Below are 12,598 nucleotides of genomic sequence, written 5' to 3' on the forward strand. Positions count from 1 at the left end.
CCCGTTATCAACTTTGTTGATGCGAGTGTTGTATTGCCTTTTCTTCTCCGCCTCATTCTTTGTATAGCATTGTTGGAGAGTATGCTGAAGGTGTCTCGAAGCGTTGGGATCAAAAACCCTTACGTCGAAAAATGCTTGTTGACCCTTCGTCCAAAATCCCCGAGCACGTACATCCGTTCTTACATCATCCCCCTTTTTCACAGATTCTAAATCAAAAGTTTCGCCAGTCAACCCAATTAGCGAAGGCTCAATTGCCACATCCTTACAAACCTCACCTAACATGGATGCCGTTATGTCACGTATGTTGTTGTGTCGAAGCGTGACAAACCCACCTTTCTTACAACTCAAACAATGTTGAATGTCAAATGTCGACCCACAAACACAATGCGTCGGTAATCCTTCAACAGGCCAGTTATAACGGAGCTTTATTCCATCCCAAAACTGCTGCTTGTTGAGATCAAATCCGTGTTCAGCATATGGCAATACTGTCAACCAGTTGGAGCAACCTTTCTCACTGCATATGTCGTTTAATCGTAATTGTTTTTCGTCTAAGTTTTTTTTAACATCTGTTAATCTGTCCTCATGACGTTTGTTGCGAGAGTCCTTGATTTGATTCTTCAAATGACGTTTTTCAATCTCGCAGATAGATTTGTCCACTTGCTCGTAAATGGCTTTGGAAAGTGAAGCAGTGATGGAACGAGAGTTGTCATACTCAAAGTCGCTTTCATTCCCGAAATTAGTGATTCCCAAGCCACCCAGACGAATCGGTAAGGATAGGAGATCCCTTTCAGCGTTTGAGCAGCAATGTCCTCCGGTAATTGCTGGAAGAAATTCGTTACGTATGATATCTTCGATTGGTTGTAAATTTTTCGAAATATTTGGTATAGTTCTCATCAAATACGTAAATTTCGATTTGAAACCAGCGTTGAAGGCAGTAAATGCAGACTGTGGTTCCATAACAGCAATCTGTGAAAGTAGCTGGAGTTGATTCGAAAGATCTTGAATTTTACTATTCACATATTGGTTTTTGTAATTGATATCTCCAATGACAGCTCCAAGGTGTCTTTGACCCGATGACGTTATTTTCACATGCATCTCTTTAAAAATTTCGTTTGCGCTTTCTATATATCTTGCTTTGACAATCAAATAAGACTTGTCAGCCTTCGGAAAGTAACCAAATTTCGGCCCAATCGAAGTCAATTTTTCCCAATAGCTCTTTATCTCTGACAATTTACCAGCTACAGTGAAATCATCCGCAAATGCAACATGTTTTGCCGTATTGTTACCACTAGTGTTCATAAAATCAAGAAGAATTCTAAGAAGAGGCGAAACTCCAATTGCGTATGCCGCCATAGAGGTCGGATCACCTTGAGTAGTCCCTTCCTTTGATGACAGTTCTTTACCCCCAATAACAAACAAACGTGCCGGAACATTGTAACAATTTTCCATGAAAGTAGAAATAAGAGGACAAAGGACTGCAATATTATGTAGCATCGCCTTCCGATTGATAGAATTAAATGCATTCTCAGCATCGATCAGTAGCACCGCTTCTGTTTCTTCATTCTCGTAAATATCATGCATAGCATGAATTGCCGCCTCTGCACCCGCGTCCTGTCCAGCACAGACTTGTAAAGACCCAGTTGATTCCATGATGTCCTTTTTAGCTACACGCATAACTACCTTCCCAGCAATTCGTCTCAAAACCTCTCCTACCCCAATGGGCCTCAAACCAGGATTCTTATTCAAAGGGATCATACGGCATGCCACAAAAGCTTCCAAACAATAACCACCACCATCTGAATCAGTTATCTTCTCCGTGCACAATTTCTTTATCATATCAACAATAGCCTTCCGCAAATCTGAGTTCGTAGTACCAAACGAAGAAGAGCATAATATTCTCCTCCATCCATCGCCGTCTAGACCCGATGGTCCAGATCCTCCTTTCGTGTGAGCAGCAACATCCAATACAAGGTCTTCGTCAATGACGTCATAGGCAATGGGGTGTATTCTCTGTAACGGAAAATTGACTAAGATTTCATCATCCCCACATACCTCTTGTGCATTCGGGTGCTTCTGTTCTAACAGCATCAAGGTCTCGTCATTTAACGGAAGAATTCCATTCTGCATACTATTAGATAATAATCGCATTGCTGAGTTGACGTCTCCTTTCTGCATGAATAGTTTAAACTTTTTAGATATCGCCGATATATCTCTCTTTGCATATGCGTTCGTCATACGGCTTTGTATAGTTAAACATTCTGTATAAAGTTCCAAGAAGTTTCCTTCGTGCCACATTTTCAATCGCTTTTCGAGAGCTAGTTGATGGTCTTTCGCTTTTGATTTTTTACTTGGTTTCTGTAGTAGCAAGGCTGGCATAACATGGATCGCTTTCATTGCAATACTGCGAAGAGGTGAACTATTGTTCCAAGCATTAACTAGACGAGTGAGTTCCCTAATATAAGACTTTCCAGCGTTACCTGATGGTAGTATAAACAAATTCTTTTTCCAAAACACAATCTCATTATAAATCATGTCGAGATCTTTGCTAACTTTTTCGCCTTCTACCTCATTCCACTTGAATTTAAATAAAGTTTCTTCCTTCGGTGTTTGCGTCGGTGAGTTGTCTACTAATGATACCTCTTTTCTTTTGCAAGCTTTCAAATGAACCAAGAGTCCTTTGCTCGTCTTGAAAGTTCTTTTGCATCGTATACATGAATTTCTCATAGTTATCGTCAGATTGTTCATTTGTGCATCGTTCCCGGTGGCGTCTGTGTTCATCACTAACGGCGTATTTGTTGCAGCCATAACTTGTCCCAATGTGTTATCAATTCGCAAAGTTCATATGTGATTCAACGTTTATAGACGTACAAATAATTTAAGAATGTAACTCTTGGTTTCGTGATTAACTGTTTTCCGTTAGCGGAAAGACGTCCGCCATCTTTCTTTAGTATAGTTTAACCTAGGTAGTAGGATGAGGGCACGCCACATTAGTTTATCTATAGGCTTTAACTCTGATTGGCCAACAAATCGCAGCATATCCCGCAAATGAACGGGGGTGATTGGTAGACGTCTTAAACGTTGATTTGGGTGTGATCTGCGAATACCACGCACGACATATTAGAGGCGACGCACTGTATAAATTTGTGTGGAGAAGCCAAGGACTACACTTTGGTATTGAATTGCGGATAAATACACTTTAATAGTGTTATATGTAACGTGGCGAGCTAGGAAGGTAACATAGAGTTGCAAGGTGCGTTCAACTGCAGGATATGGTGCGATATGCAGGCTTTTGCAGAAACGAACATAACTACGGTGGCCAGATAAATAAGTTCGTCTAGTGTTTGGAGCAAGAGCAGCAGTAAAGTAACACCTCAGTTCGTCTTCAAGACTTTCAACACTGATTGAGGTAGTGGAGAGGGTTCTGCTAGTGCGTCTGGACACTTGGTCTTGAATAGTTGCACCTGTCTTAATTTTTTCCAAAACTCGCTTGGGGATAGCAGGCAATGAGCTTGCAGAGGGAGGAAGAGAAGCGGAGGAAGCAAAAGAAACTGGAGGAGCAGCAATTGCACAAAAGATATAGCCTGATCGAACAATTTTGAGTATTCAAAATACAGCTATGTGAAATGTTTATAAAATTGATCCTAAAGACTGGACACATATAACAAAAAAAAATTAAAATATCCAACTTGAAGTGAGGTAGGATCGCCTAAGTAGAAATTGCCAATGAGATGATCATATGGATCTAAACTAGTAATCGGTTGAAAGCAACGCATAATTTTATTAATGGCGTTTAATAAGGTTCCTTGCGCCCAGGAGTCGAGTTAAAATTTATCTAAACTACTCAGGAGTGTTTCACGAGGCTTAACTCTCTGGTTTCACGGTAGTTCAACTACTTTTTGCCGATTGTTGAGTGATTCCTTGTTTTCTGCCGTAAAATAGTCGACTTCGGCGGCAGCCGAAGTGTGGACTTTTGACCCTCTTAAACAAACAAATAATTTTGACGCCAAGAAGAATCGCGCCGAAGTGTGGACTTTTGGACTCTTGTAGAACAAAGAATATGTGACGTCAAGAAGAATCCCGCCGAAGTCGTCGAAATTTACGGTAAAGAAAGATTGAAATTAATTTACTCTACCTATTGTTATTGCCTCCCGGTAGCCAGTTGGTGTGATAGGGTAGGATTCAACATGTCTAAAGGCTAAGGAAGCTTTGTATTGACTTACAGCAAGTAAATGGAAGGCTTGTATATATGATCCCGAATGAAGTTGAGCAATGTTGCTAAGAAGAAACATGATTGGAAAACGTTTATTCTCTGTGTCGCCTGGGATTGCAGAAGAAAGCAGTTTGGCAGAACAAAATCGTAGCCTTAACTTTATAATGATAACGTTTTCAGGTACATCTGTTTACTGTTAATCCCATTAATTTTGAGCTTTCTATTGCTGTGCTAGCAAGTGTGAGCATGAAACTGTTTATAGTTTCACTTTCAACAAATCTAAAAGGCCTGTTTCAAACTCAAAGTTCTTGTGTTGTCTTGGGGTTACCCACAAGTAACAAGACAATTGATAGCAATACAATAAATCGAATAGCTGCCTAACAACTTGTATGTTTACTTTGTAGATTCAAAGCTTCTGGCAATAGACACTTTTTAAACGATTTCTTAAAATGCCACAAGACCACAGACGAGAACACTAGTCGTGACTAGTTTTGAGAGAATGACTTCGACAAGACTTGATGACGATTGGTTTAAAAGCTCTAATCTTATATTGAAATAATTCCTAGGAACGATGTTAATTATAAAAATTAGGAAAAAAAGCATGGTTTTAATTGGTGTAATGACGAAAGTTTTTCACATTTCACTAAAGAAGTTATGCTGACGGGCATGGAAAATGTTTGTGGTTCTACCAACATAACGAAAATGACTTAGCATATATACATATACAACGCTATCATGATAGACACAAAATGTGACTTAGTTGATGGTCAAGAAAAAATATATACAATCATGTTTTTAAAAATGAATAACTGAATTCCTTACCAGCAGACGATTTTGATTTACTTGATAAAGTTCTTTTTTCTGGTGTTTCTGGTTCTTCTTCCGAAGTAAATGCATAACTTAAACATAATGAGTAGTTGTCTATTATTAAAAACTAGCCGAATCCCCATGGAAGAATCCACTGAATCTCTCATCGAGTCCTTTTGAGAGGTTCCAAATAAAAACATAGAACATAGGAATTTGAATTTTTAAAAGTCACAATTTGCAATTTACTCTATGTTTAAAGCCGCTGAAGCAAAACGTCCAAAAAATAAGCATGTGCAGTAATAAAAAAAGGAGAAAAAAAGCCCTGGGATTGAGGTTGCTCACAATCTGCGTTATATTTATACCCGCTAAAAACAGAACGCTTAAAAATATAAGCAGGTCCAACAACAAATAGAAATGCAAAAGGTGTAACAAAATTGAAGGTGGCTAACAACGGTTATGTAAAAATCTAAATCTGCTAAAACTATGTACTTGCTTTGCCATGCCAGAAGTACACCAGGGAAAATGGTATACCAGACATTAGAAAAAATCATTAAGCCACACAAAAAAGGTTATTGCAAATTTTCCACAACATACAGTTTCTAATGCATCATACGATCATACCAAATTAGCTATTTAGTCTATTTCATACAGCAACCCTTCCAATGCGCAAACGTGCCATGCATGATAACAATGCAGGATCACCATACAAGTTATCTTTGGAGAAATCTGAAAATGATACAAAGAAACCATCAAAGTCGAAGAAACAACGAAAGGCGAAAAAAGAAACATTATGAAAGAAAACAACGACTAAAACAAAAATGACACCACCAGTTGCAGAAGATTGCGAATGTTTAGTTCGAAGTGATTGGTGGCACGAGTCATTGCCAGGAGAAAACTGGATACAGTGTATAAAGTGTTCAGCATGGCTTCATGAACTATATTGTTCTTCAGATAAACCTATTTGTGACTTCTGTGACTAATTTTATTTGTTTGTTTTTTATTTTAATTATTTTATACACGGTTAGGATTTTTATAGCTATATTTTAGTACTTTATTTTCATTTAACCTGCTAACTTGTTGCTACTAAGTAGTGGTACTAAATTTTACTTTTGTCAGACATGTAAGTTTAAAAACTTGATATTTTCTCCTTTGTTCCTGAATTTCTATAGTGACCCATCTTGCCCCAAAAGTTCAAGGATGCGAAAAGCGTGCTAAAACGATGGCGATTTTTTGTGGCGGTTAATGTAGTTGCTGAGTTGATATTCAGTTTGTCGCAAATATTGTGTGTCGATGCCACCCAGATGCATGATTTGTCGAGTTTTGGGTACTGGGAAACAGAAAAGGATTTTTAAAAGCTGCACTCAAAACTTTTCTTTCTCTGGATCGGCTAAGATTTGTAAGGCTGACACGCAGTCTTGAGGAATTAAAACCGGCACCAGCCTAACACTTCCCTTTCCACTTTGATACGTTATTTTAAACGACTTGATCAGGGCCTTTTCAATTGGATGATCAATTTCATCCAATCATTCCCTGTCAAGCCAAACCCCATCTATCGCTTCTCTAAACTTAGTAATAGCAGTAATAGCAACAATCCCGCAGTTCGACATTTGTGTGCTTGTCCCAGAAGTTAAAAGAATCGGTGATGATGGCACCAATTCTTTCTAACACATGATTTCGCATGTTTTAAACATATTCCTCCAAAGGGAGCTGGTTAGTTTCCTTAGCTTAACATAAAAAAAGAAAGATCTCTTTCCCGTTCCCACGGCTCTGCTGACTGCTATTCGGTTTAAAAGTTTTCACTTCCCTTTTGAAAATTTGTTTAAAAAATATTCCAGCCATTGTAATATATGTTTTCCTATTTCCTTACGAAACAATCAAGACTGTTTGTTCAATGCTTGCTGTACATTTTATTCTACTTGTTGCCAAATCATTTTTCTGTCAAAAAATCAAGCCTACACACATGGAAAAATTGATGTTTTTGGGAGAGAGTCTTAAGTTGCTAAATTGAATGAAGTCAGTCTAGTTTCACACTACACGTGGGAAAAATTTCTTGAAGCTTGTTCCACGAATGACAACAATTATCTATAAAAATGGGTTTAACTGAGTCAGTTTGCACTGCTATATTTTCAAATAAGTAGAAAATGATTGCGAATGAGGCTCCTTTAGTCAAGCGGAAATTTGTAACCTTCCCCATTTCAATTAGGACAATAAAAACACCATGAAATTGTGTCACCTAACATCCATTCTTACCATAACCAATATTGGTTGCCCTTTTGTGTGATCGCATGACAACGTTCCAACTTGTATTTTTTTATTATTTATCTGAATATTTATAGAGGATATGTACATTTAAGTTTTAAAGAACTGCTATAAATATGTGTCCTGTTTAAAATATAAAAGTAATGATTTAAAAAAATAAATTATATATAAAATATGCTCTAAAATTACTATAGATATGCTAAAAAGTAGAAAACTATTCAAAAGAAAAATATTTATATAATAGACAGAATAGTATAAACATACCCAAGCAGACTATATCCAAACAAATGTGAGAGAGAAGGGTAAATTTACTAAGTAAATATTAAAAATATAAAGTATATTTTATCAAAATTAAAATAATTCACGTCTGTTAAAGAAGTTTGAAGAAAGTTAAATTACTCAACGATGTTCAATATTATATGTTCAATAATCAAACTTCGTGTATTTCCCCCAACAGACTGTTTTCTGTGTTTCATTTTACACTGAATCTGTTATATTTTTTTTTGAAAAAAGTGTATTCGCCTGTAAGAATGTGCACCACGGTTTACCTTGACCGACTGTTCAGCCCTGTGTTAATAATAGACTGTTTGTTGTGTTTTTATTTTAACAGAAACTCCAAGAAAGTTTTTTCAAAAGGGTATTATCCCTACACACCTGTGCAACATTGTTTAACTAACTGTACTAAGCGGTCAGCCCATTGCCACGATTAAATTTTTAACTTTCAGAAAAACTTATTCCGCAAAATAAAATAATATTGACCAAATGTTTTTGCCATGACCGGGTGACAACGGTGTGTAAACTCTATTTTTATTCGGCTATTGTTGCAGGATAGTTATTTCTTGAAAAATATGTTACAGTCGCAACACTATAATGGTGTATGCGCTTTACTTGATTTATAACATACTGTATACCTGTTCTAAAGCACTCCACATTGTGTGGAGCAGTTTACGGCTGTTATTAAGCGCTCCACAGAGCGCTTATCGCCGGCTCACATTTTGACTTGTGGCTTGATGCCGGGTTTACCCAGGTAGTATTTAATAATATCGAAATTTGCCCTTAAAATGCCTTTTTTCATCTTTCTTGTTTTTGGTCACATCTGATGTGGCGAGATAGACTCGACTGGAACTCGCTACAGAATATGCATCTTTTTCTATCATAACTTTGTTTGAAGAAGTGTGTAGAATTCTATATTACGATTGTCAAATTTGTTACATTCAAATGTATGCATTAATATATGCTGTGTGTATGTGCATGATTGTTCCGTCAATGTAATTAATACATGTTGCCAATCGGATTACTTCTTGTCGGTTTTTTTCTCTTCTTCTTCGACTCTGTCTTTGGCTGTTCAACTGATGCAACGCTGTCCTCCTCGTCCACGTCAGCAAGCATAGCCATTAAATACCTCTTTGTAGCAGAGTAAGATGAAGCAGGCGTGCTTGGGGATTTGTCAATGCACACATCATATTAATTTTATATGGGTTTGTCTTTGAAAGTTTTCCAACGTTCTTTCCCCGCTCCACCTTGCTCTGCAACAAAGGGTAAGTTCGTGTGGACGAATTTTGGTCGCATTTTAGGTGAAGTGCCGTGGAGTACAGCTCTGCACCAGTTTCAACGCGAGATCTAAGTACTTATCCAATATCTAAACATAAAAGCAGAATTATAACAGATTATTATATTAGTTATTAATATAATGTTTAAAATTACTCACCGCTTCTTCCTTTTCGGGCAGCGCAACGCCTGTTACTGTGAGTGAAAGTTTTTTTTAATTTCGACTTTGACGGCTTCTCCTTGTCTGATTTTCTATTAAACCGCTGCAAGGATTCCTTCACTTGCCATATACGCCCTTTAACAATGTTGTTCAACTTCTTATCTCCAAGCAACGGCGAGTTTTTGCTAATTTAGGACAGTTGAGCCATAGGAAGTTCACAGCTGTTTTTAAAATTTTTTTGTTAGCCATTTCTAAATTGAGGAAAACATAATGAGAATGGAAAGATAAAAATAATCCTTTTAGGTAAATAAATATAAGAGTTTGCTGCAAGTTGAAGTTTTCTTAATTTCAACTTCGACGGGTTCTCCTCGGCAGCATGGATTCCTTCACTTGCGATATACCTCCTTTAACAATGTTTTTCAACTTATCTCCAACCAGAGGCGAGTTTGTTTCAAGAGTTTCTGCTAACTCAGGACGGTTGAGCCATAGGAAATTCATGACTGTTTTTGAACTTTTTTTGTTAGCCATTTCTAAATTAAGGAAAAGATAAAAATAATCCTTTATGTAAACAATTATAAGAGTTAAAGTGTAATTTGTATGAAAATACTTGCCGATTTAAAATATGAAGCAGTGTGACTGATGACGGCTAAATGGGCAATGCAAATAGAATTGTAGTCATCAATATTTATACTTTTTTGCATACAAAGTGAACAACAGCATACCCCAGCAATAACCAATTAAAAAGTCATGTTAGGTATTGGAGAGCGTGATGTAAAGAACACAAACAATAACAAATTCATGAAAACACAAAAAATGTAAATTGTTAGATATTTCAAGTGTTTTTTTAAATGGCAACAGTTGTTGATACAACAGCACATTATGTGTTAACATGTTTCCACGTCCATGCAGCATTGAGCGCAATTGGTCGGAACATTCGTTGATAAGAGTGACCAGTTTAAGTTGATCTCCATTCTTTGAAATTAAATATGAAAGTGTTGATTCATCTGATTGTGCCGTTGCCATAGCTACGTCTCCTAAGAACAAAGGTAATTACTCAAGAACGTAACAGAACTTAAACAAAAGCTAAATCAATAGCACATTGCGTTCATAGATTGGATGGCATTATAAATAAATACAAAATAATAATTATTTATTAATTATTATTTTGCTAAAATTTGGCAAATTTCCATTTTAGTCCACTCGTTGTTTTTGATCTTGTTGTGATCTATTGGATTGATCAAATTTATAGTAGCAGAGGAATCAATGTGAAATAACGAAATACTACTTAGGAAAAAATTACAAAAAAGCTTATGATTATTTGGAAGATAATTTGCTAATTTTCAAAAGAGCAATGATGGCAGCGTGACTGTCAATTATTTAACTGTACTCAGCAATTATCAACCAAACAGTATTCCTGATTTAATGGTAATATTTTTAGAATTTAAAAATAAAATCAGGGGCGGATACAGGTTTAAAAAATCCTTAGTCAAAATTTTTCGTGAAGCCAAAAATTTTTTGTTGCAAATGCCCCAATTATCATTTTTTTAATGTATAATTACCAGACACCTATTTCATAAGAATAAATTGAAAGAAAAAACAACAAAATCTTCTTTCTTCTTTCTTGCACATCACGTAATGTAGAAAACCATGGACAAATTGAATCTAACATGAAATGGGTCAAATTGAGCAAATTGTCAAAACCGGCCAATGGAATAATGAATGAATCTCTCAAATTTGAGATCTAAACATCAGTATACCGGGTTGCCATGATAACAAAGAATTATATAAAAACAAATTTAAAAAATGAATGTGCAAGAACTATTTCAGTAAAATATATAAAAAAACAAAGGATATGGAATATAAAAAACAAGGCTCAAAAAGTAATTTTATAAACTGAAAGGACTCTTGCTAAAAAGCAGCATTAACATAGAAATCAGGGGTAGTGCTCGAAGCATTTTAATAAATGTATGTTATAAAATAGGAGATAGGACTTCAGAAAATTCAAAGTTGAGAAACTTTTAGGGTGAACCTAAGATGTTAAGTGTATAATTACTAACTTAAAAGTAAGACTTAGCAAAAGATGAGTAAGTAAAGGTAAGTATGGGTAAGTAAGGATAAAGTAAATTGTTCAAATATGTATTAAGTTTTAAGTGAATTTAAATTAACTGTAATCTTCTAGGAGCTCGGGCAAGAATATTAAGTACATCATCTACCTTTGGAATAATTCTTGATGAATTTACATTAAGGTTTATTGACTTTAAAGTTTGAGCAATGGTTTCAGGTCTTGTACCCTGATAATCCAAAGCAAACTTTTCCCACAGTAAAAATCTACAAACCTTTTAAATTTGCTCTTCCAATCTTTATTTGAGTAAACCATTGAAACTACTTTGGCTGCTACAATGCACAATCCATTATACACTACAAAGTTTTCAAATTAAACCTCGAATTAAGTTCACTGTTTAAATGGTCCAAGATTGGTATGGTTAAGGCTTTTTTATAATAATCCTGACAGATAGCAGGTTGGTTGTCCCTTAATGTTTGCCTTCTGATAACCCGTTTTATTTTCTCCTCAACTCCTACACTTTCCACAACATCTAATGCCTCCTTGTACCATGTGTTGTGAAAAAAATCTACTTTGCTCCTGCAACTCATAGTTGTATTTTTCAAATTAGTAATGTATTGAACATTATCTGTAATATCAATACTTCTATCTTGAAGCAAAGTTGTAACACGATGTGTTAGTGCCAAAACATTTCTGGTCACAACAACAGATACAATGAACTCAAAGGTAGAAATTTCATTAAAAAAAGAGTGTGCTTTGGTGGCAGTTTCATTATTGACAATTTTATTTAAATTTACTGTCATATCTAGGGTCACATAAATTGAAAAGGGTCACATAAATTGCAACATAAAGTTCTTGAAAAACTTCCATGCCAGCAAGGGGTTTGACTGTATCAGGTCCTACCTTTGGAGAGTGACAACTCCACTTATTAACCCAGTCAAAAAGGAAAGAACCAAAAAAAATATATGAGCAAGTTGGTTTGACTGCACTGGTCTTATCTTTGGAGAGTGACAACTCCACTTCTTACCCCAATCACACAAGATTGTACAGAGTAGGACAGATAAAAAGTTGTGGATGAAAGAAATGTCTAATTCCTGCTGAAGACTGTTCGTAGACCTCTTTTGAGGTGACTCAGCTAGACATTTTGGGTACCTTGGTTCAGGCATATGAGTCGAAACCCTTGTACCCTTTACAGAAGTCCTGTCCTACTCTCTCTGTCTGTTTGTTTGTTCAATTTTCGTGCCAATTATCTCCTTGAAAAGGGAAGAATTGTGTTCCTTTATATGAGCAATATTCTTTAGAGGAGCAAAACCTCTAGAATTTAAATTTTATAACTTAACTGGTCGAGTTTATCATTGTGCGTGCACTTTGTAATTTTCATTCTCAGAAAGATACCAAAAGTCCCTGGACATGTACAGTGGGCACAACTTTCAGGCTTTAAATGAAGCCTTTGGAAAGTATAGCGAAGACAACGATGAGCTTAAAGCAGGCGTAAAGCTTTTAAGTCACGTGAAAATAGTACAGGCTATGTAAATCGGAAAAGAGGAAAATG

Source organism: Hydractinia symbiolongicarpus, chromosome 1 (assembly GCF_029227915.1).
Source record: "Hydractinia symbiolongicarpus strain clone_291-10 chromosome 1, HSymV2.1, whole genome shotgun sequence".
NCBI classification, from domain to species: domain Eukaryota; kingdom Metazoa; phylum Cnidaria; class Hydrozoa; order Anthoathecata; family Hydractiniidae; genus Hydractinia; species Hydractinia symbiolongicarpus.